This window comes from Schistocerca americana, chromosome 10 (genome assembly GCF_021461395.2).
Source record: "Schistocerca americana isolate TAMUIC-IGC-003095 chromosome 10, iqSchAmer2.1, whole genome shotgun sequence".
Classification (NCBI taxonomy): Eukaryota; Metazoa; Arthropoda; class Insecta; order Orthoptera; family Acrididae; genus Schistocerca; species Schistocerca americana.
Genome location: NC_060128.1, coordinates 125,156,539 through 125,182,173, shown reverse-complemented (window position 1 = coordinate 125,182,173; position 25,635 = coordinate 125,156,539). Strand labels below are relative to the sequence as shown.

The 25,635-nt window shown below is 41.3% G+C and overlaps 1 non-coding gene across 1 annotated transcript; it reads right to left on the bottom strand.

Moving 5' to 3' along the window:
- Positions 1-24,025: 24,025 nt before the first annotated feature.
- On the bottom strand, positions 24,026-24,100 carry Trnas-cga. Its single transcript has one exon. It is a non-coding gene; the product is annotated as a tRNA-Ser (tRNA).
- Positions 24,101-25,635: the final 1,535 nt, after the last annotated feature.

Here is a 25,635-nt window from a genome sequence, read left to right as displayed (position 1 = left end):
ATTAGAGTATTTAGCTGAAACTTTAGGCTATAAAACGATACAAGAAAATAGCACATATTGCTTGTGGTTTTCAGAAATAGAAGTTAATTTTTCGTAAAACTTTCCGGACATGTATGTCTGTGAGTGGGACATGATAACGTCGTCGTTAACTGAAAAACTAAATTATACGCATTAACTATGTTTAAAGCATTCACAAAATAAACACACATCAGACTCTTGTTCAGCAGTCAGCAGAATTTTGAGGAACACTCCAATGTGTTCTCCACGCAATAGCTTTTCAAACAACAACTCTAAAGAGCAGTGATTCCTGTCTGCCAGTAACAACGCATGACACTATTCAAAAATCTTGGGACATTCACTTCTACTCTGTAGCAGCCTGTCGTAATGATATTCAGAAACGGTTTCCTTACATGACACCTGCTCTTATGCTTCCTAACACGCCCCAGGTACCGCAACAATGTGAACAAATTGTCCGTTATGCCGACAAGATATCTAGCACTTAATTATCTTCTCTGCTGGGTGCACTGGCCCAAGCCCTCACTCTGATGTTGTTCGGGGACTTGCTTCACGCAGCAGTGTCTTCATAAATGGAGGGAGGACACAAGTCTCGAAATATACTCGCTGGGAACCGTTGCCTTTCGTATGAATTACAGTACCAGACACCTCTATCGCCTATGAAGTACATCTGGTCGGTTATTTCCAGTTCCCATACGATATACGTGAGCATGGAGACCACAGTTAATCGACGTGAAAACGTTTCCTGCCCTAAATATTCTATGAAATTCTGTGCGTTTATTGTTAACCGTTTCCAGTAATAATGTCGTAATGAAAAGTTTCGTTTCTAAATACGACAGTGTAATTACTTTAACATCACCACCGCCTTCGAATTAAATTGTTTATTTGTAAAATCCACAATCACAGTTTCATTCTTTAGTCAATTTCGAGTAAAAAAAAAAAGAAAATATTGTGCTTTAGCACATGACAAAATTTAAAAATATCAGAAGTGTGTGCGTCATCACAATCACACGACTCATCTCCATTGGCTGAAAGTATGACACTTTTTGGCGTGTTTTTTAAATAACATCAAATTACTGCACATGTTATCTGTTTGATAGCTACCCTCAAACAGCGAGTGAGTGTATTAACCCGGTGGTAACTATGTATGTCTGATACTACCATTAAATCCTGGCATGCGCAAAAGCTCGTAATTTTCTTTAATTTTTCATCTTGGGAAATTAAAAAGAGTGACTTTTTCACTTCGTTAAAACTTTCTAAAGCAAAGATCGCATAAATATTTATTTATTTGCAAACAAGCGGTCCAACTCGAAATGAACACCTTTTGGTTGAAAAAAAAAATTAAGTTGTGAAGATGACAGCAAAGGCTGGCGAAACCGGTTGTTTGTGAATCAAGAATTATTTATGCGATCTTGGCTTTAGAAAGTCTTTACCACGTAATTTTCGCTGGTTTACACTTGAATATGGCTAAAATCGCAAATAGTAGTACTGCATTTTAAAAATAAGAAAATTTTAACAGTCGAAGAGAACATTTCTCTTTACAAAGAAAAATTGCTCTGTTTAGTTAGCTGTTACACATATTAGTTTTTGAAGTAAGAACAGAAATGAGAACCTACGATTTATACATTTTCTCTTTATATGACGAGGTTTGTCGTAAGATGGACTCTGTGATTAGGACGTGGTGGTTGGTGTATCGTTACGAGAAAAAAGTTGTTTTTGAGAACTATTAAGTACACGAAATTTCTTGCGTAATGTATTCTTCTTACAGTTGCGTTTATTATGTTAGTAATTTGTTTGTGTTCTCAGTCAGCTTCCGCTGACAGACAAATGTGGCGCCTTGAATGAGGAACCTGGCGTTCTCCTTTAATGACGTGTCTGCGAGCATGTCACTTCAAAGCAAAAATAAAAAAAAATAAAGTGAAAATGCTTAGAAGGTACTATACCGTTCATAGCATAAAAAACATTTCCTGATAATTTTGCTCACTTCATGAGGAGAGTAGGTAATTTAACAGGTATGGAAGTTCTAATATATAGCCTTTATCACTTTTTATTTTGTTTTATTTGTGCTTTGAATTACTTTTCTTATAAGACTTATCGGATAGCGTTGTCATGTTTCCTTTCCACATGCTATGCTACTCGAGAAATGTTCGTGTTGCTTATTGGAATGTTGTCACACATACAGTCGTACGAAAGGCTGTTCTGCATGACTAATTATTATAAAAAAACAGTATTTCAGAAGAATAGCTAATGTGGTTATACAAAAAAAATGGCATTTCATGCTGAGTTTTTAAAATATGAGCGATGATGATCAAATGTAAATAGATGGAGTAATTTGTGATTGTAAAACAACTGAATGCGTAATTCTAATGAATTGTTATATGGGCAAATCGACATTCTAAAAACACGGCAAAACAAAGCAACGTGACACAGTTGCCATTGTTACAGTAGAGCAGAAAGTCAGTAAGGCATTCTTAGAGTAGCGAATGTCAAGACTGACTAGTTTTTCTTCCGCTGCACGAAAAATACAGCTGTCGATGTTTTTGAGAATTAGTTTGCTTATTAAACGGCAAATTTCAGCATTACGTCCCTTGGGTGATACTTTACAGGCGATTTTTTTTAAAGACAGGCACGTATGAATGGATAGAAACAATGTAACTGTTGTAGGCAATTTAAAACCACCGAGTAAATGTAAACTGTGTGTAGTGGGTACCAAGATGTGCATCTGTTATGATCGTACCCTTTTTATGACATAGAATTATATTTCCCTTACACTGAACAGCGAAGACAAATGGCGCTGAACTTTGTCTCGAGGTACGAACGTAATAGCCAACTGAGGATGAGATTACTGTAATCTGGCGAATGTATACTAATTCGAGAAAACCACACCATTTTTTGAAAACTAAAAGAAAAAATTGAACAAGAGCTTAGCTGCAGTTAACCACAGAGTGAAAAGTCTATACGTTTAGATAATCAAATTTTAAAATTCGAATATAAGTCCCAACTCTTAGTAAATTAATTTTAAAAATGCGTCTGCTGGACTTCCAGTTTGTTTACCATACTGGGCACTTTTTCGTTGATTCGTTCAATAAATTAATAGTTAGTGCAAACGGAAAGAAATGTCGAATGATCATTTGACCTACAGTAGATAGTGCCTTCCATCAGAGAATGTGACTGCAACAGCTTTCGCCGCATGTGTCAGACATACTCAACAGCTTTCGAAAGCACATAAGAAATCCATCAAAAGAAAAATAAACGAGTAAAAATCATTTATCAACGAAAGTCTTTCAGACAGGTGATAACGCAAATAGGAAAAAGACGAAGCTTTAGAAAATCGCCAAGTACAAACACGTGCTTAAATCTAGTCTAGGACGACCTCCATGGTCGGTTAAGAAAAAAAAGTAGAGCTTCTCCAGTCTCAAAAACAATTCGCTCCAAAGAAGAACAGTATAATTTTCCCGAACTACATATTACAGCGTCTATTCGTTTATCATACAAAGTTTATTGCCTAAAGAATGAACGTAGAAGTGTGTGACTATATACTGTTTATGCTCCAGCTTACGAAATCATGCACGGCTAACAAATAATTGCCATAATCAGTAAACGATAGCTTGAAACAATGTTCCAGTGACAGTAACGGTAACAAGCTGCGCATTATGCTGCAGTCTTATTTATGTTGCAATATTTTATTTCGCTGCCGAAACGGTACAAACCATCGACTACTTTCAGTGACTTATTTCAAAATTTAATACCCTCAGCATCGCCTGATTTAACTGCGGTACATTCCATTGCTTTTGTTCTCTCCTGTTGATGCTCATCGTATAATGTCTTTGCAGGGGACTATGCATTTCGCGCAATTGTTTTTCCAAGTCCTTTGATGTCTCCAACAGTTTTACGATGTCATTGTCAAAACTCAAAGTTCCTGTTTCTTATACCTGAATTTTTTCTATCCAGAGGGTTACTTTTGCATTTGATCAGTGTACACAGTAAATAACATCGGGGATAGACTACTATCCTGTCTCACTCCCTTCTCAACTACTGTTTTCGTTTCATGTCTTTATGCTGTCCTAGCTACAACTTGGTTTCTGTTTCATGTTGTAAATATCCTTCCACTCCCTGTATTTTATTCCTGATAACCTCGGAATTTCAAAGAGTGTATTCCGTTCATTATAGACAAGAGCTTTTTCTAAGTCCAAAAGATGTAAACCTAGCTGGGACTTTGTCGTTTATCCCCCAATGTTGGCTTCTACTCGTCGTTTGAGCCTTCATGTTAGTATTGTATAACTGTATTTTATGAAACTGGTTGGTTGGTTGGGTGGATGGTTTGGGGAAGGAGACCAACCAGCGAGGTCATCGGTCTCATCGGATTAGGGAAGGACGGGGAAGGAAGTCGGCCGTGCCCTTTGAAAGGAACCATCCCGGCATTTGCCTGAAGCGATTTAGGGAAATCACGGAAAACCTAAATCAGGATGGCCGGACGCGGGATTTGAACCGTCGTCCTCCCGAATGCTTATGAAACTGACTTACGCATTACTCAGCTCTGTGAAAAGCGCAGTACATTGAAACAAATGACCAAAGGAAGGAAGGTTGGCGTTTAATATCCTATCGAAGAAAAATTCACTAGAGACGGAGCCGCAACTCGGACTGGAGAAGAAAAGAGAAAAAAAGTCGGCCGTGCGTTTCTGAAAGGAACCACCCCAAGATTAGCATTATGCTGTGCCGGGAAACCATGGAGAACTTAAATCTGAATGACCGGACGGGGATTTGAACCTCCCGAATGCGAGGCCGGTCAATATTTTACGATCGTCGTGTCTTTGTCGGTACACTGTATTAGGCTTGAAACTTCCTGGCAGATTAAAACTGTGTGCCGGACCGAGACTCGAACTCGGGACCGCCCGCACACTTCACTGTGGAGTGGAAATCTCATTCTGTATTAAGTTTGTGCAGCAGATTCCAGTATTCTCGTTACGTAATTTATGAGAACAAGAGCAACGAGCATCGTTCAAGTATTTAGAGGTAATACTAAGAAGCAATATGAAATAGGACGATCATGTAACGTCAGGATAGGGAATGCGAATTGACCACTTGGTTTTGTTACATTGTTATGGTATAATTCAATACATTTGTAAACGATTTCGCATTTATGTCGCTGGTCTGATCAATTCTAGAATACCAACAGCCCTCGATTCTTTAAAGACCAACTCTCATGTATAAAATATTTTGAAACGTCTGATGACTTTACATATAAGTTAATGTGTTAAATACTTGACGCGAAGCACGTAAGGCTTTATAGCTGGAGATATTGTAGTTAATCACGTATCTCTATGTTTATGTTGTCATATCTCCCGAACTGTGTGTCGTAGAACGATGTAATTCTGTCGGTACTTTATGCGGGATGTGTGTACATCAGCTGTAAATTGCTTGCGAGTGGAGATAGTGGTAAAGAAGTTAATACATTAAAATGTGATTCCTAACCACGAAGTTTAATTGCATGAGCAGCGAAAATATAGTAGACGATTGACGTTTTTCTTTCATATTTTCTGGGGACACTCAGCGAGAAAAAGTTTTCAAAAGTTTGAAATTATGTTTAGAATTTATTGGAAGTCACTGATTGCTCTCTTTATCAGATTCTGGATGAATATAGTCTGGATAATTTAAGTGCCGTGAGTTATGTTGCCTCAAGACACACACACACACACACACACACACACACACACACACACACATGGCTCATTGTAGCCCTCGCATTGTATCACCTCTGGAAAAACACGTGTCTGGTTTCTTTTTAGCCCCCACGTGATTCTCATATCTTCATGGCGATAAAATGTAGTATGTTCTCACAAAAATAGCAATGATTTATCGAGATACTTATCCACAATATCGAAATTGCAACCCCATAGTTGTTTGGTATAATTAAGTTACATGTAAGTTGTGACTATGTACAGCTATGTTTGAAATATGGTAACTATGTATCCTGGTTAGTTTAGTTTGTTTTTCTCCAAAAATTATTTCAACACAAAATATTCTAATACCACACACTTAATACTGAAAAGCACATTGGTGGCTCGAAAAATTAATACGCCGTATTCATCTGACCAAAATTCACTCAAACGTTTCCCATGTATGAGGATCTTGTATAATCCAATTATTACTATTAGTAAACCAAAGAATGTCTCCAATTCTGTAAAGTTCAATCCAGCGATCAAGATACGGGTTTTCCGTCATCTGCACGATAACTGGAATATGTATCACTATTAGACTGTGCATGTGATTGGTGATAAACTGTCTGAGAATATCTGCCCTTGACTGCAATTGTTGTGCAAGGTGACGTGAAATACGTGTAGTTTCACGCATGACGTTCCTTGAAACCTGCTAGTGAACATCAGGTGGTATTATGTCATGTATTATCTGTCCACTTCTAGATGCAAGAGTATTTTGCCGAAAACACTCATCTTATTCACAGTCATTCATATCCACTTCATATCTGACCTGTGCATCCCCTCTATCATATCCACATCAACATCACGATCATTATTCTGTAAACTTGCTTGAGAGTTCTGGATACTGTAGCCCATTCAAAACGCACCCGTCATACATGACGAACAGAATGTAACACCGCGTGTAGCTTCAACGACGTGCAATTCGTAACTGTCAATTTGTCAAAACAATGCCCGTGTGTATATTTCCTACAAACCGTTTAAAACAACCGACATATAAATGTTAGTTTAGAAGGCGCATTGCTGCCAAGCATTTAATTTTGCAATAAAGTTGAAATACAACACTGAAAACCACATATTGTAAATCTGAGGTATTTCCTGATCGTATTGCTAGAACTTCAAATCATTGTACCCAGAATTGATATAATCATAAACATTTTGCCCAGTTATAACAGGAAGTCCACAGAAAGCATATCTGGATGATGAGAAGTCTACAGCCACATAAAAATTGTTTCTTTGCAATTAAACGATTCTTGAGGTCTTTAATGACCCCTGGCTGTATACGAGGTTTAAATCTTTAACCTAAGATTGTAACTTTTAATGAGTAAATTACGATGTAATTTCTGACGCATGAAATAATGAAAATTAACTTTTTTCGGCCTGGAAGCCATTAGATAGGCACCCTGCAACACGGCACCGGATGACCCGTTTTCTACTGTTTAGAGTGTTCCCGTGTTTTGCCTCCTTACCAGATAGTCATGACATCGTACGTTGAACGAATTCCAAGACGATGTGCTAGGGTAACGTCTGAAACGACGTCTGTTCAAAAAGTTCGGGAACATTCGTAATTTCGCGCCAATGGCGTGCTGGATCGGAATGCGGTTGGCCTCCCGGCACACGCCTGTGTCTATTGTGTGACTGCCGGACGTTTCATTGTTGTATGTGTGTTAGTTATTGTCCTGTTCTGTATTGAGTAGAACGTTGCGTCACACAATCTGCTAATTAGGAGATGGCGGGGTAAGAGGAGCAATGCGTGCGCATTAAATTTTACGCGAAATTCGAGAAAACCTTTACAGAGACACACCAGACGATGCAGAAAGCATACGGTGATCGGTGTTTAAGCCGTACTCGTTGTTAGGAATGGTACATACGGTTTAAAAAGGGACGAACGGAAGTTCTAGATGACTCTCGTTCAGGACGCCCTTCGACGTCTGATGACGACGGTCATCAGGAATATCAGCGAAATTGTGCGTGCCAATCGAAGACTGACTGTGCGAGAGATTGCAGATGAATGAAGATTTCAGTTGGATCATGTTATGAAGTCCTGACACAGCATATTGGAATGTATCGTGTTGCTGCCAAGTTAGTACCATGGCTCATGAGTCAAGAGCAGAAAGATCTTCGCCTCGCAATCTGTGAAGAGCTTTTGAATCGCGCAAATGAGAACGAGATGTTCCTTAAGAAAATCGTAGCTGGTGATGAAAATAGGTCTACGGTTATGACGCTGAGACCAAGGTTCAGTTTTCACAACTGGTGGGGAAAGGTTCACCAAGACCAAATGTGCTGGTCAGGTCAGGTCAGGTGCCAAAGCCAAACTGATAGTTTTCTTTGAAGTATTAGTTCATCATGAATTCCTGCCACAGGGGCAAACTGTTAATCGATGGTGTTATCGGGATGTGTTGCGACGCCTGCGAGAAAATGTGAGAAGAAAACTGCCTGAAATGTGGCAAGACAATTCGTGGCTCTTGCATCACGATAAAGCGTCTGCACATGTACCCCTATTAGTGTGTGACTGCTGCACAAAATACGGAATCAATGTGCCGCCTCATCCTCTGTTCTCGCCAGACTGGTTCCTGCAGACTTACTTTATTTTCTAAGTTGAAACCTCCATTGGAAAGACGAATAGTTACAACGGTAGACTGTAATATTTCTGGCTTATTCAGCCATCATATTAGGCTCCAAGAAGCTGTTCCCAGAGCAGTGGAGACCCAAGAAGTATATAGATGACGAAATGTGGTGTGAGGTACCTGTGACAGATGTTAGATTCAGTACCATTCCCGTGAGAAAGACCGCCTGCATATTGATACCGCTCTGTGATTGACTGCTATGTTCGGAGCAAGGACGCCAAAACGTTAAAGTATAGTTATTATTATTATTATTATTATCATTAGTTAAACTACTCATTGGAATGACTTCACTTTTTAATATAAATGTCTCTCAACAGCTGACTGTCGACCAGTCGTTTTAGAATTATTAAAAACAATTTAAATCGAAAACAAAAGACTGACGAAATTGCAGACGAAGCACTTCGGAAGCCTTCGGGTTACGCCTTTTCTGGTATGGCGCGCGAAGTGTTTCGGGCTGTTCATCACTCTGGATTAGGCAGTCGAGATGTACAGGCATGTTGTCTGCGGCAACATGTGTTTGCCAGTATTCAGTACTAAAAGGTTCACTCCGGTAGTCATGAGGCACAGACCCATGTCACAAATAGTGTAAAGATACATTTTCGTAAACATTGTGTTTGATCATGTTCTTTGCTGTATCAGAAGGTGTTGTATTAAGGTCATATAATCTTCTCGTGTGGCTATATTAAAATACGCAAGAGGCATCCCAAAAAAGTGATACATTATTTCAGAACAGAACCTCACTAAAAGTCAGTTTCAGCCTCAAGATACAGAACCTAGGACCTGCGTGCTGTTTTCTGCGCTGGGGACATCAACTTGAAGACAGCAGGTTAGAGAACTATAACAGAACCTTCGTATTCCACACAGTGCAGTGGAAACAACTAGGCGCCTCACGTGTACAGCATGCACAGAACAGATGTGCTCAGTGACAAGTCTTCTGCAGCAATGCAGAGGAGGTAAAGGAGGATGATCGTTATTAACACCAACAATCAATTCATTCTTCCTTTCTTGCCTTAAGACGAAATAAAAGAAAATTGACAGGCAGCCCTTCGAGCGGTCCAGCAAGAAGCATACCAAGACTGCTTCCGGAAGTGTAATGGGCGCTTGGAGCGGTGTATCGATTGTGGATGAGAGTATTTCGAAGGAGACCATGCACAGTAAGTAAGAGGTAAACGCAGAAAAATTTTGTGGACGAAGTTCCGGAATTTTCTGAACAGATCTCGTACACTTCACATGAAAGTGCAACGGAAATGCGGGGAGCATTGTAACGGGAATTTAAAAAAATGGTTCAGATGGCTCTGAGCACTATGGGACTTAACTTCTGAGGTCATCAGTCCCCTAGAACTTAGAACTACTTAAACCTAACTAACCTAAGGACATCACACACATCCATGCCCGAGGCAGGATTCGAACTTGCGACCGTAGCGGTCGCGCGGTTCCTGACTGAAGTGCCTAGAACCGCTCGGCGACACCGGCCGGCCGTAACGGGAATCCTTGGACGAGATACGAAATAGTTCTCCCGAAACACTGTTGGGTAAATTTTGAGAACCTGCTGTCCGACCATTATGGTCATTCTGCTGCCACCAATGTGTGCCTCTAGTACGGGCCATGAGGATAACATGAAAGAGATTAGGGCTGGTCTAGAGGCGTATAGCCATCCGTTTTTCCCAACGCTCAATACTTGTATTGGGTGTGAAAGGAAATCGATAACATTGGTACGATGTATCCTTCGCCATGCACCGTCTATTGGCTTGGAGAGTACGAACGTAGGCGCACGCATCTAAATTACGGTAATATTGTGGTTGTCGGCAGGGCGTCACCGAGGTTTCGAGACGTTCCGAACAGCGCGGGACGCACACTGTCGCCGCCAGCGAGGGCGCGACTAAGTTCTCACGGCGAGCACCTGCTTTTTATCACGCGCACGCACATGTGTGGGAGCCGAGCATACGCAGGCATCGGCGTCGCCCGGCCGCCGGGGCCCACACACAAGGAGCCGATTCATCCGCGACCACCGATCATCGCTAACGAGCCACGATTTAGACGGGACTCCGCTGCGTTGTGTGTACACACATAGCGCCTTCGCTGCTGGCTCCCATTAAAACGTCGAGTACAAGGCGACCGTGTTCTTGCTGGAGCAGTACCAGCCTCCGGGGGGACTGGAAATAAAACAACGAGAAAAAGGGGCAGCAGTCGATGTTAGTCACTCGCTCCAACACGCCTAGTGCGTCTTCTTTAGGAAAAGCTTGTGTTACGACAGTCTGCTAATTTCTTCTGGAAGTATAATCGTACACGCGAAACGACGATATGGAGTCAATCCTCTAAGCGTTAACGCTTCCCAGCCCGCAGTGCCCATATGCACCCAACGCATTTCTTTAGTGATTGCAAGAAATCTGTAATTGCCCAGTGAGTTCACATGACGGTGCCACAAACTTTTTTTTTTTTTTTTTTTTTTTTTTGCATCAGTAGATGGCTGTGTAAACTAGCTGTCGAAAACGCTCAGTAGTCTTTACTAGCTAACAGCAGCATCATCCTTTCACTCATTAAGCTATTGTCTCTCCTATTCTACAAACAAAATCTTTCCAATGCCTCTCAATATCTCTCTTCATATTCAGCTGGTAGTTCGGCATATTCTGCGGAATTCTAGGAACTTATATTCTCACGAGGTGTCTCCAGTTTTCATGTTGAAAATATTTGATTCTGTTCTAATATGTTCAAGATAGTTCATTTTTAATGATGACTCTTTTTGTCCTCCTTATGAACCTCACTTCCGCTTTTCTTTCTTTCTTTCTTTCTTTTTTTGTAGTAACCTAGTCTTCCCTTCTACGGGATAAGAAAGGAGACGAAATCAAGTTACAGGATTTTACTCTGATCTCTGTTTGTAGTCTTAGGAAGTGTAAATAGTTTAATGGGTTGTGTAGGAGTATGGTCTGATCCTAGCTTGAGAACTGCAGTAATTTGAAGATCAGTTATCATCCATTATTTTTTTTTTACATAATAATGGCAGTGGTGTGTATAACGGATGATCAAAAAGTCAGTATAAATTTGGAAACTTAATAAACCACGGAATAATGTAGATAGGTAAAAATTGACACACATGCTTGGAATGAGATGGGGTTTTATTAGAACAAAAAAAAGTGCACAAAATGTCCGACAGATCGCGCTGGACAGAAAAACTGCTACCGTTACGGGTGAGACGTACGCCGACATGTCACAGAATCGCATGATCTCCATCCTGCCTGATGAACACCTGCTGGAACGTACGATGTTTATGCAGGATGGCACTCCACCCCATATCGCTAGACGCGTGAAAGACCTCTTGCGCGCGCCGTTTGGTGATGATCGTGTGCTCAGCCGCCACTTTTATCATGCTTGGCCTCCCAGGTCCCCAGACCTCACTCCGTGCGATTATTGGCTTTGGGGTTACCTGAAGTCGCAAGTGTATCGTGATCGACCGACACAACATCCGACGCCAATGCCTCACCATAACTCCGGACATGCTTTACAGTGCTGTTCACAACATTATTCCTCGACTACAGCTATTGTTGAGGAATGATGGTGGACATATTGAGCATTTCCTGTAAAGAACGTCACCTTTGCTTTGTCTTACTTTGTTATGCTGATTATTGCTATTCTGATCAGATGGAGCGCCATCTGTCGGAAATTTTTTGAACTTTTGTATTTTTTGGGTTCTAATAAAATCCCATGTCATTCCAAGCATGTGTGTCAATTTGTACTTCTCTATCTATATTATTCCGCAATTTATTCAATTTTCCAATTTATACTGACTTTTTGATCACCCTGTACACACAGAGAGAAAAATTTTTATGAAGAAAAGTGGAGAGCATTATTTTTGTTGGACTCCAAATAGTCTCATTGGGACTAAGTTGAGCTTACAATAGCAGATGTTGTCCTTGTGAAGTAAGTTGTTTTACTACTTCCAAATGACCAGATTCTCAGATTAATACATTACGCAGGGTGTACTGAATGGCGACGGCGAATTTCCAGATGATGAAGGCTCTGGAACATATTATCACACGGATCGTGCAGGACACAAATTTGGATTTAGTAATGAGAAGAAAGAACTCATACCTGAATGTGTTTCCGACAAGTCTGTCATTCGTTTCCCCAATACCTAACCTGCTACGAAAGATTATCATGCTGATTCCATTAGCCTAAAAGCCTGACGTGGGGCAAAGAAAGAGTGAGCCAGTGGTAAATCATGAGGAACTAATCATTTTTTAAGTCTAAGCTTGACACAGGACGCTGGGTCAGTTTTTCAGGACCTGGTGTAGAAAACACACACATGCAGTATAGCGAAATAAATATCTCTTACCCGTTTACTACTGCTTTCCACACCTGTATATTCCCAATCGATCCATGTGGATTCACTACCTCACCCATCATTTTAAGTAATGAAGTAAAAATTGTCCTATGGAGTATTTGAGAATCAATATTCCTGAATTTCAAGAACACAATAAATTGGATTTTAAAGGGTTAAGTAGAGACTGCAGTAAGTTACGCAGGACGGTAGTTTGCTAAATACGATAAATAACCAAAAACATTTAATTATCACTAAATTTGTTGTCCATAGCTTCCACAAATGACATTACGATACATACAACCGAACCGTTGATAGGCAACTGTATTTCACTGCTACTCCGTCCGACTTTTCGGAAATCACCTAGCAGGCTTCAAAACATTAAATTGGTACCCTAAGTATTCTTAGCAATAATGGACACGGGGTATACTCCATTTTAAAGTCAAAAGTTTTCCAGCTAGTGACGAAATGGTCGAAATGAGTTGTAGCAAAATAAACTTTTATAGTAACTTTTTGATGATTATATATACATGACATATTATTAACATGATTTATCAGTATGCCTGAGCGATGCCTTCGGATTATACTCTAGAACTCTCGAGCCCCTCCCGTTCTCAAAGAAAATAAAATGACTCACTCCCTCAGCTGAAAGAATTATCTACATCTCGAATGACAGGAAAATTGAGAAACTATGACCCCAGACTTCCCGGCTAAAAGTGTAACCTACATTCAGTTGCAAAAAAAAAAAAAAAAAAAAATAAAAAAAAATGGCTCTGAGCACTATGGGACTTAACTGCTGAGGTCATCAGTCCCCGAGAACTTAGAACTACTTAAACCTACATAACCTAAGGATATCACACACACCCACGCCCGAGGCAGGATTCGAACTTGAGACCGTAGCGGTCGCGCGGTTCCAGACTGTAGCGCCTAGAACCGCTCGGGCACACCGGCCGGCTCATTCCGTTGCAGGTTGCCTGTTTAAGGAGTTGAAGATGCAACAAAAATTTTATGTTCCATATTTCATATAACTAACAACCGAATTTAAAAATTTGAAATGCACACATAATCCACTCTTGAAGAGGCATAGTCTTAAGTGAAAGGTTTACCACAGTAAGTCAAGTATTAAACTTATGATACTCCATCCCACCGTAAACGAAGAAAGCAGTGATACGAACTCTCACATGTGATCGAACTTGCCGCATTTTTTTCGCTCTTGGTTCTTCAGGCAGTTTCCATTTGGGGCGATTGGGCCTTGGTTTCGACGACATATCCGTACACCTATGTTTCGTCATCTGTTATAACCTTCTTTAGAATTTCTAGATGGTTTGTCGACTTCATGCCACAATTCCCGAGCAATGCCTGCGCGAAGTCGGTTTTAGTCGAAATACAATAATTTCGGAACAAACTTTGCTGCTAAACGTTTCATGCAAGAAACATCCTAGGAAGTACTTGCCATGAGCCAAAGGACTTACCGACATCATCAAAAACCTCTCTGATGGTGATTCGGCTATTTTCCAGAACCATTTTCTTTCCTTCTTACACATTATCGTCTGTTTATTGATGTGCTAGGGTGTCCAGGGCAGTCATCGTCTTTTCGAACCTCTTTGAGACGTTTACACCACTCTTGCTCCTTGTGAATTCGCGAAGAGTCACAGTCAACACTTCAATTGCTTTGCTGCAATTTACTCCATCTTTCAAGCAAAATTTACTGCAGTTTCTTTGAATTTTTTTTTTTTTTTTTTTTTTTTTTTTTTGAAAGTAAAAATTCCCCTAACGCTCTAAAACACACACCTTTTCAACTATCAACAATTTACTAAATATTCAAAACAGTTGAAAACACAAACTTACATCAGGAACATGTGTACCAAAATACTCTACATGTGTACCCTACATAGGGACAAATGATCGTCACGATGATAAAAGAGAAATCAGGGCCCGCACAGAAAAAATTAAGTGCTCGATTTTCCCGCGTGCCGTTCGAGAGTGGAACGGTAGAGAGACAGCATGAAGGTGGATCATGGAATCCTCTGCCAGGCAATTTATTGTGAATAGCAGAGTAATCACGTAGACGTTGATGTAGATGCAGATGTATAAAACCAGCGAAATTGAAAATTTCCCGTTTCGTTTTGATCACACCTCGTATACTATTAAATGTAAGTGCAAAATTAGATCTTTGTGAGAAACATTGCTCAGAAGCGATAACGTCATAAAAATGCAGATGCGTTAAACTGATATTTTATTTATAAATGAGGGATCGTTTTTAAGGGATCCGGTAAGGCGGGGAGTGTCTGCGTAAACAGAGTTTATACAGAGCGTAGCATTACTAGCAATTATATACGGCGTGATTCGTCGTGTTAGGCGTTCATAAGCAATCGTTGTTAACAGGTTAACGGCTGCCGCATCATACCTGTGCACGTTTACAGGCGTCGCTAGCATATATATGAGGCGGAATAACACGCGACCTTCGTCCCAGCAGTGCATCACGGCTACTGGCGTGGCGTCCTATGACGGAGGCGCTGACGTAGTCCGGGGTCCTCTGGGACGCGTGGAAGCAATTACTGCGGCTCGCTAAGTCTAGAGAGCCAGAGTGGCCCATGTGATACAAAGTCCTTCGCGGCCAGACACGTGCTGGGCGCTGATCTGTGGTTCCAGGGTACGCGGAGCAGCTGTCGCTCTATTATGGAGTCGTAAACGTCAACCGGGACGGGGCGCAAGTCCGCGGCTGGAATTCTCGTGCCGAGGAATGAACTGCCGTCTGCAGACTTCCATCGGCCGAAGCGAACTCGCGTTGGGCTCAAAATAAATGACAAGTCAGCGACGACAACCCTGGAACTGGGTCGTAGGTGGACTGTTGCTACTAGCTGCATACGTTTGAGATAACACTGTCTGTGTGTGCGTTTTTCCTTCACTTCACAAGTCAGATCGTACCAATCTGTATATAGAAAAACGAATAGGACGACGAAAAATTTTCATTTGCTCTATTATCTGTTACGTAAAATAGGTGAAAGAATTTTATTTTGACGGACTAAGAAAAAATTGTGAATTTTAATTACATATACACATCACTGAATGTCTATTTGAAGGTTTTAAAGATAGTGACTGGTACATTCTAATAGTTCTAAACTGATGGAAGAATACATGCCAATTGGGTGGTTCTGTTGAGAGGATCATGTGGTGGCTTTACGAGATGGCTCTCTTTCTGCTTGTCTCCTGCGAGTGAGTACCTGGTGCATCCCTACAAACAGTCCAGCAGTGATCCCGAAGAATTGCTTCATTACAATGGCCGCTACGTCCACATCTACTCTGCAAATCACCGTGAAGTGCATGGAAAGGGTACGTCACATTGTATCAATTAATAGGGTTTCTTCACGTTCCATTCGTGCGGGAAGAATGAGCGCCTGAGTGTCTCTGTGTGAGCTGCAGTTATTCTAATCTTATCCTCACGACCCCAATGTAAACGATACGTAGGGGGTTGTAATATATCCGTAGCTTCATCATTTAAAGCCGATTCTTGACACTTTGTTAGCAGACTTTCTCGGCATAGCTTACGTCTATCTTAAAGAGTCTGCCAGTTCTGTTTCTTCAGCATCTCTGTAACACCTTCCCACGGGTCAAACAAACCTGTAACCAGTCGTGCTGGCCTTCTCTGTGTACGTTCAATATCCCCTGTTAGTCCTAGTCCTATTTGGTACGAGTCCCACATAGTTGAGCAATATTCTAGAATGGTTCGAATGGCTCTGAGTACTATGGGACTTAACATCTGAGGTCATCAGTCCCCTAGAATTAAACTACTTAAACCTAATCAACCTAAGGACATCACACACATCCACGCCCGAGGCAGGATTCGAACCTGAGACCGTAGCGGTCGCACGGTTTCAGACTGAAGCGCCTAGAACCGCTCGGCCACAGCGGCCGGCTATTCTAGAATGGTCACGCAATTGATTTTTAAGAAATCTCATTTGTAGACTAACTGAATTTCCCAATAAACCGAGGTTAACCACCAGCCTTACCCATAGCTGAGCCTTTGTAATCATTCCATTTCATATCCCTACAAGGTGTTAAACCGAGGTATTTGCATGAGTTGGCCGATTCCAGCTGTGACTCATTGATATTATAGTCACAGGATACTACGTTGTTTAGTTTTGTGAAGTGCACAATTTTTATATTTCTGAACATTTAAAGAAAGTTGCAAATCTTTGCACCACTGAAATCTTATCAAGATTTACAGATATATACATTTCCCAGCATTTATCACTGCAAACTTCACAACTATGATGCAAAAAGTGAGTGGAGAAAACGGATTCTAAGGGAGACGTTATATCCGAATTGATGGTACTTTTCGAATATTCCAGGAACTCTATGAATTACTACCTACAACTCCTCCCAAAACTGCTGTTCTTTCCCCTCCAAAATTCGTTCAGACACTGGATTCTGTACAAGTTCCTTAACGTGTGCATCACTTAATATGGGAAATTTGCCTGTTAAGTACTTAAAGACAATGTCTTCCTTGGTTACTACTTCTGACAAAATTTTTCATTAGACTCAGTTGTATATGTGAACGTGGAAGAAGTACATCTGTATAGATGGAGTCAAGCAGAAAAGAGCAGTTATCTGTATGGTTTGTGGACTGCTGACGAACCATAGGCAAAGAAAACGTCAGATTTCTTTTTACTTGACAGCCACTTTCGCAGTATGGCTGAACAAGCGTTGCAACATGTGGGGTATCCCAGGACGAATGGTCACTATCCAGGGGTATGACGGAAACGATCATATGAAACAAAAAACTTCTGCTGGATATATGCTCCATTCCTAACGCTTTCTGAAGTGAAACTCCTTTACTGATCATTGTTGTTTAATTTCTGTATTATTCAGTACATTGTCAGATTTAAGCATGAACAACAGCTAGTAAACAGTTAGTAAGCATTACAGCATACATTTTGTTATGTATCGACTGGAACTATCAATTGAAAAATACTTACTTTTAACGTGTTCATGGGACATTGATACTTGCATAAGATCTGCATTTGCTGGTAGAATGACTATTTATTTAAAGAGTTTGTTGCTGTTGTTGTTTATAGGTAAAATACTGCTTTAAAATAATTTTGTTTGTGGCGGAAAACGAACCGCCGCTTTCTGTGGCCTCAAAGCTTAGCATAAAATACCTGATGATCAGTATTTGTTTGGGCTGACTCCCGCTACACTTTGCAAGAAAGAAACGAAGTATCTGTCTCAACAGTCAGGAATGGGACTGAAATTCAGGGTGGAAAGTTATCAATGGTGATATTCGCTGATCATATTGCTATCCTTCGGAGAATGGTGATATTCGCTGATCGTACTGCTATCCTTCGGAGAAAATGAGAGAGACTACTGAGACACCCAGTATGGATGTATAAGAGTTCTTACAGCAAACGTATGGAGTCATGGACCACGGCATGGGGAACAAATTTCATTAAGAAAACCTCAAGAATGAGTCTGTGTAACCAGAAGAAGAAGGTTTAGAAGTGAATCAGGAACTTGAATTGGCTCAGCCCACTTACTTTCACGCACTGCTTATACGCAACACACATCGCATACACACGCCTCCTAAGTGCCTGCACTCTTCCACCTCGCGTGCTTACCCACCAGCCAATACGAAAGAATGCCAAGCAACAGCGAAGCTTTTGTCTCTAACGAAAGTTGTTCCCCTTGCCACTTCTGTATGCTTAATGCAATGACTTTGAAACATCCTATATACATGGTGTCCCAGCTATGTTGTCCACCCAAAATATCTCTGGAACAATAACAGCTATTGGAAAACGACTTTCACCGGTATCAATGTAGGGCTGCGGCCCATGAATGTACATATTTGGAAACATTCTAAAACGAAAGCATATGTGTTTTTTAACACAAACTTATGTTTTTTTAAATGGACCTCGTATATGTTTTCTTCAGCAATCCATAGCATGACAAAGCACATACACAATGGCGTTGATTGCATCGCAATATTCCCATTACATCCCGAGATATTAAGACGCGAAGTTGACGCTTGAAACACCCGACATGCGCTGCTAGCGCACGTCCTGAGGCTCAGGCGTGAACCCCATGCTGCCCGTAATCGCGATGTGATTGACATGTGTAATCACACCTTCATACTTATCAAGAGGTCCGAAACGAATAATACGGTCTGCTGCCATCAACTCTCATAAGCACATAATGGTTTCCCTCTTGCACGTTTTACGTATCTACGTACACAATATGAACCAGTACCGATCGGTGTACACCCGTCAGGTTGTCTTATTTATACTGCACACCCAAAATAAGTTTTATCTAATGCGTTATATGACCCATTGTGCCTGTCGCGCAGGGCCTGGTTCTACCCGATCAAGTGTGCAACGTATTTCCCACTACAGCCACAGTTACCACTTCGCCTTCTTTATGATTTGCGACCCATGCATCCCATTTGTTGTTGCTTTGGCGTGCAGGACACCGCTTGCCAGTGTAGTCGTGCATCAGAGTAATCTAGTGACGGCACGGAGGTAGTACACATTGTGAATAAACGTTGTGTTGTGGAACTTATACTGTACAGTATAATGTACACACATGAAGATATGGTAGAAATGCTGCTGATCTATGGAGAATGTACGTTGACGGGAAATACGTTATGAGATTGCTTGTTTGTTGATAGTACTGTTAGCGAACATTATGATTATTAAGTTAATATGTCTGTTTTCTACCCTACTCTACATACCTGTACTGTACCCTGTTGTAGGTGGACAAAATGCTGTTCAGGCAGAACGACTGTACAGAAGACGATTCGACTGATGACCATAGATGTTAAGTCCCATAGTGCTCAGAGCCAGAATACGATTCCCTGACAAGCCATCGCCTTCGCGCCGGGTGTTTGGTCGTCTCACATCTTGTCTACGTGAAACGGGAAGCTTAAATCCAAGACCTCCACATCGTCCTAGAACACGCACAGATGAACGTGCTGAAGTTGCTGTGCAAGCTACCATAGCTGTGAATCCTCAAATCAGCACACGTCAAATGAAACGTGAAGTTCGTGTGTCGAAATCAAGTGCACAGCGTATTCTTAAACGTCGTAAATTTCATCCTTACCATGTTCATTTACACCAGGATCTTCATGGAAATGACTTCCGCAATAGGGTAACATTTTGTCGGTGGGCTCAGCAAAAACTTCTGAGTAATCCAAATTTTTTTGTAGATGTTCTCTTTACCGACGAGGCATCATTCTTCAACAAAGGAATTGTCAATATGAGGAATATGCATTATTGGTCCGCAGACAATCCAAAATGGCTCCGTCAGGTAGAGCATCAACGTCCGTGGAAAGTTAATGTTTGGTGTGGGATTATTGGAGATACCATTATCGAACCTTTCTTTATAAATGTCATCCAAAATGGCAGACAATACTCCAGATTTATACGACACAATCTTTCTGTTCTCTTGGACACCGTACCTCTGAACCGGAGAATGGTCATGTGATATTAGCATGACGGATGCCCTGCACATAACGCCTTACGAGCACGACGACTTCTGAACCCTAAGTTCCCTGGTAGGTGGATTGGACGAGGTGGCCCAGTTAGGTGGCCTGCCAGATCTCCGGACCTTTCACCGCTGGATTATTTTCTTTGAGGAGCAGTGAAGGATGCTGTTTACCAACATGAACCAACAACACCAGAGGACATGAAGCAACGCATTATTGATGCTTGTACAGCCATCAAAGAGGAAACAATAGCACGAAGGAGGGCATCCTTCATCTGCAGAGTGACCCTATGTATGCAAGCCAATGGGCATCACTTTGAGCATGAGATGTGAACGCTATGTTTAGTTTGAAGTGCTGGTATCACAGTGGAAGTTTCTACAAAGGGCCATTTTACTCAGTCATGTTAAGAAACATTTGTTTGCAACAATTTGTCATTTAACGCATTAGATAAACATAACATTGATAATTATGTGATAATAAAATTAATTGGTTAAACATGTTTACATTCATCTTTTATGTCCTACCTGAACTTCCCAAATCAAAACATTTTTACCTAAACAACGATAAAACTTTCAGTCCACTTGCTCGTTTCACTAAAACCATCAACATGAATTTTACTATTACGAGTGAATGATTAACTGTCACTTGCGCTAGATCTACAGTAAAGTAAAGTTTTAACGTTGAATGGGATTACCTTTTTAGTAACGGATTAACGATAAGCGAAGTTAACTTTGTGACTAACGTTGCAGTACACAGGTATGTTACAGAACCGCATCACCCCTAGCCTATGGGATAATTACCTGCTGGAATGTACTACGTTAATGCAGGATGGCAGCAGACCGTATTATTCGTTTCGGACCTCTTGATAAGTATGGCAGTGTGATTACGCATGTCAATCACATAGCGATTACGGGCAGCATAGGGTTCACGCCTGAGCCTCAGGACGTGCGCTAGCAGCGCATGTCGGGTGTTTCAAGCGTCAACTTTGCGTCTTAATATCTCGGGATGTAATAGGAATATTGCGATGCAATCAACGCCATTGTGTATGTGCTTTGTCATGCTATGGATTGCTGAAGAAAAACTATACGAGGTCCATTTAAAAAAACATAAGTTTGTGTTAAAAAACACATATGCTTTCGTTTTAGAATGTTTCCAAATATATATATTCATGGGCCCCAGCCCTACATTGATACCGGTGAAAGTCGTTTTCCAATAGCTGTTATTGTTCCAGAGATATTTTGGGTGGACAAGATAGCTGGGACACCCTGTATATCCTATTATTCCGCCAGAAACACTTGAGCGAAATGACTGACTCTAGTTATGACTGAGTCCTGTATTCAAAAGATCCCATTCCTCATAATCATCAGCAAAAATCCACACATTGCAATTAACACAATCCGTTAAATCATTAATGCGTACTACGCTACTTGTGACACAGCTGGTTTATTTCAGTAGGCCTATATGAAGAAGTCTGTTCCATTCAGAATAACTGTTAAAAAATTTTTTATCTACTTCCAAATGTGGTTATATACAGCGCAAGGTCGTATTTTTCCTGTCTAATGTTTTCCGTTGGTTTCTGTAAATTATTGTTGCTTAATACTAGCCAGTTACCTTCAACTAACTACTCGCCTTTCAACCACTTTCTCTGCCAGAAGCGCCTTTTATATACCAGGTCTGTCATCCTCAACGGTGTTGCAGATAATGAAATGCAGCCACAGCGAGACCGGTGAGAGAGATGAAGATCGTCGCAACGGACAACAAGAGTTCGCAGGCACACAGATGGAGCCACACGGACCAAGTTTTGAACGCAGGCAGAGGCGTCATCGTACCAAAACGTGGATTTTTCGTCTTCTGAAGAGCGACGTCAAATACTGACGGTTTGTAGTAGCCGAACAATGCGCCGTCCAAAACCAGTAAAACGTTACAATAAGGGGTTATGTTCATCTATTGTAGAAAACTTTTCCATTTGTGTAGCTTAACATAAAAACAGAGATACGACAACAAAAAAATTCATTAAAACAGTTAAACAATCTGAGTATTCTGTCTATATTTAGGTTTCATGGCTCTGTGCGCAGCGCATCTTGCGTACTCTACATGCAGATTTCGATAATAGTGGCAGCTTTAGTGTCGCAGAATGGATTTTACTCAATTTTTTGATTCCACGGTAATGACGATACGACTCAAGTTGATGTGAACAACTCTGTTACCTGATCATGATCGGTTTATGAAAACTCATAGGGAATTTCATCGACATCTCTTGGTTTGTTCTTAAATATGACTTTCTTGAAATCGTTACGAGGACTTGCACTTTTTCCAATCAGTGTTCTGACTGTTTTGATGCTGTCTGCGACGAATTCCTCTCCTGTGCCTAACCTCTTCATCTCGGATGGACACGTGCCCCCACTGTAGCAAAAAAATGGTTCAAATGGCTCTGAGCACTATGCGACTTAAATTCTGAGGTCATCAGTCGCCTAGAACTTAGAACTAATTAAACCTAACCTAAGGACATCACACACATCCATGCCCGAGGCAGGATTCGAACCTGCGACCGTAGCGGTCGCTCGGTTCCAGACTGTAGCGCCTAGAGCCGCACGGCCACTCCGGCCGGCCCCACTGTAGCAGAATACATTTAATTCGCCATTCTGTGGTTCCCAATCTTGATGTTCATTTTATCGGTAATGTCATTTCTCCTACTACTCATTACGTTCCTCTTTGGTTTACCCTCAACCCATAGTTGTGCTCATCAGAGTGTTTATTCCGTTCAACAAACAGTTCTTCTTCATTAAGAATAGCGATCTCATTAGCGACTCTTCTTATTGATACCTTTTTATCCCGAATTTTAATCCAATTCCTGCATGTTGGTTTTATTTCCGCCACTGTGTTGTTGATGTGTAGATTTACAGTAGGGATACAAGACTTTATCCCGGCCTTCCATCGTTTCTAAGCCTAACACCACCACCGCATTTTTTCATAACCTGGGCTACCAAAGGGAGCGGGGAGGGTACTTCACACCCACACAAAACACCAAGGAAAAAAGTTACTTGTTGTTAACTTTTATTAACAACATACTTTGTAAAGAGGTAATGATATGTAAGTAGGGTCCAGATCTTAGCAGTACCAGCCTTAGCAGTATGAACACATTTTTTGTAATATGTAAACCAAGGGGACGGGTACCTTATCGTCTCCGTATTTTTTTATAGTACAAATTTCGTTAATGTCGTTGACTTTTATTCACAACATACTCTTTAAGAACAAACATATATGTAAGAAAGGTCCTGAACCAGGAAACATGATTATGAGTTTGTTGCAAAAAGTCACATTCACTACTTAGACCCAAATGTTTGGGTTAACATTTGCTGAGAAATTTAAAATAATCACAGAATATGGTACAAGAAACCATTAAGAACAGTAACTCGTTATTTCAAAATATTAAAATGTGATACACATTATTACATTACTATATTTTCGAAAAGTGCTCCAGAAGTATCTCCCTCCCTTCCTCCCCCGGCATTGCGAGGGTTAAACCTAACACTTCATTCTTAGTCTTTTATTGTTCCCACTTGGCCCTAGTACATTCTGTACATTATCCGTCTTTCTTTACCTTTCCTTAGAATATCATCCGCCTCGTACCATTTTATTTTCTCGAACGAATAGTCAACAACTCTTTTCAATGTGCCCTCATTTTCTTGAAGTATTACTTCCAATATAAAGCTCAACGTCAGCCCTCTCTCGCGTGCCTTTACTTTTCCGTAAGCCAAACTGATCCTAATCCAACAGATTCTCCATTTTCTTTCCCATTCTTCAGGGTATTGTTCTTGTCAGCTGCTTCGGTGCATAACCCGTTAAGCTGAAACTTCCTGACAGATAAACACCGTGTGCCGGGCCGAGACTCGAACTCGGGACCTTTGCCTTTCGAGGGAAAGTGCTCTACCAACTGAGCTACCCAAACACGACTCATGACTCGTCCTCACAGCTTCAATTCTGACAGTACCTCGTATCCTTCACAGACGCTCTTCTCCGAACCTTGCAGAACTAGCACTCCTGGAAGAAAGGCTATAGCGGAGACACGGCTCAGCCACGGCCTGGGAAATGTTTCAAGAATGAGAATTTCACTCTGCAGCAGAGTGTGCGCTGATATGAAACTTCCTGACAGATTAAAACTATGTGCTGGACCGAGACTCGAACTCGGGACCTTTGCCTTTCGCTGGCAAGTGCTCTACCACACAGTTTTAATGTGTCAAGAAGTTTCATATCAGCGCACACTTCGCAGCAGAGCGAAAATCTCATTCCAGCCCGTTAGGTTGTTCGTACGATGGTTTTCGCACTTATCTGCCCTTGCTACATCCGGGATATCTCCGTCTTTGAAATATTTCTAGCTGTGCATAATGTTCGCTCTGTTCCATCCAGTTTCAGAGTTACAGGGTTAAACATGTAACCACAACTCTACGAAAGACAACCAAAGCTGCTGCTCTGGAAAGTAGTGCAGGCAAGGAGCAGCTTGTATCTGGCGCAAGCGTCAGTGAGTTCTGCACTCCTCGTATCAAGGAGCGTGGTTTTTCAGACCACACACAGCGCCGAACGTGCTAAACACGTGTAGTGCGCCTGTTAGCTGCGGGTGATAGCGCATATACCTTCGAAAATTCGTGTTACACGCCGCATACTTTTACCTCCAGTATTTGTCTCTTTTACGTGCCGCACTGCAGAAAAACACGTTGCGACAGCAGATCTGCTCCTTTCCTTCGACAAACTCGCCTATATTTGGAAAACAGGGCGCGCCTAGCGGTCCGAAATTCTTTTTTTCCCCATGTAACTTACTAGAGCCTTCGTTGACAATTTCGAACTGGTGACGCAAAGACACTGACGCAGCTGTTGAGACACCAAATGCCTATTCGAGTGGTGTTAGCTTCAAATCCCCGCAGGGCCGTTTGGATTTGGTTGTATTTAAGCGATGGCTGTTGTTTCGGTCATGTCCGTAAGAAGGAGAGATCATTTTTCAACCTGTAGCCATGGATGATTACAACCGAAAGGGAATAAAGACATGAGCTGCTATTGTGCACTGAAACATAGGATGAGTCAGAAAGCACTTAAATTTGGAATGACAAAAAAAAATTTATTTAAATAACTTACAGACTCCGTAGATGTGTCTTTTGTAGCAAACAATTTCAGATTTAACGTAAAAGTGTCAAGTGTCATTTTGGTTCGATGTGACTGCCATTTGTGATGTGGCAAACATCCCATCTGTAATAAATTTCTTCCCACACTCGTTGCAGCACATCGGACGTGACTTGTGCAGGGGCAGCGTTGATTCGATTTTTCTGATCGGCTAAATTATAGGGCTGTTTGGTGGTTCTTTAGCGTATTCGATGCAAAATTTATGCCAAACAATTGTTCCGCAGTTCGTTTCAAGGAACCAAACCAAAAAGTGAGCACTCTCCGCTGCCAGTCTAACAGTGCACTGCATTGTCGGTACTCGCGGCGGACTCA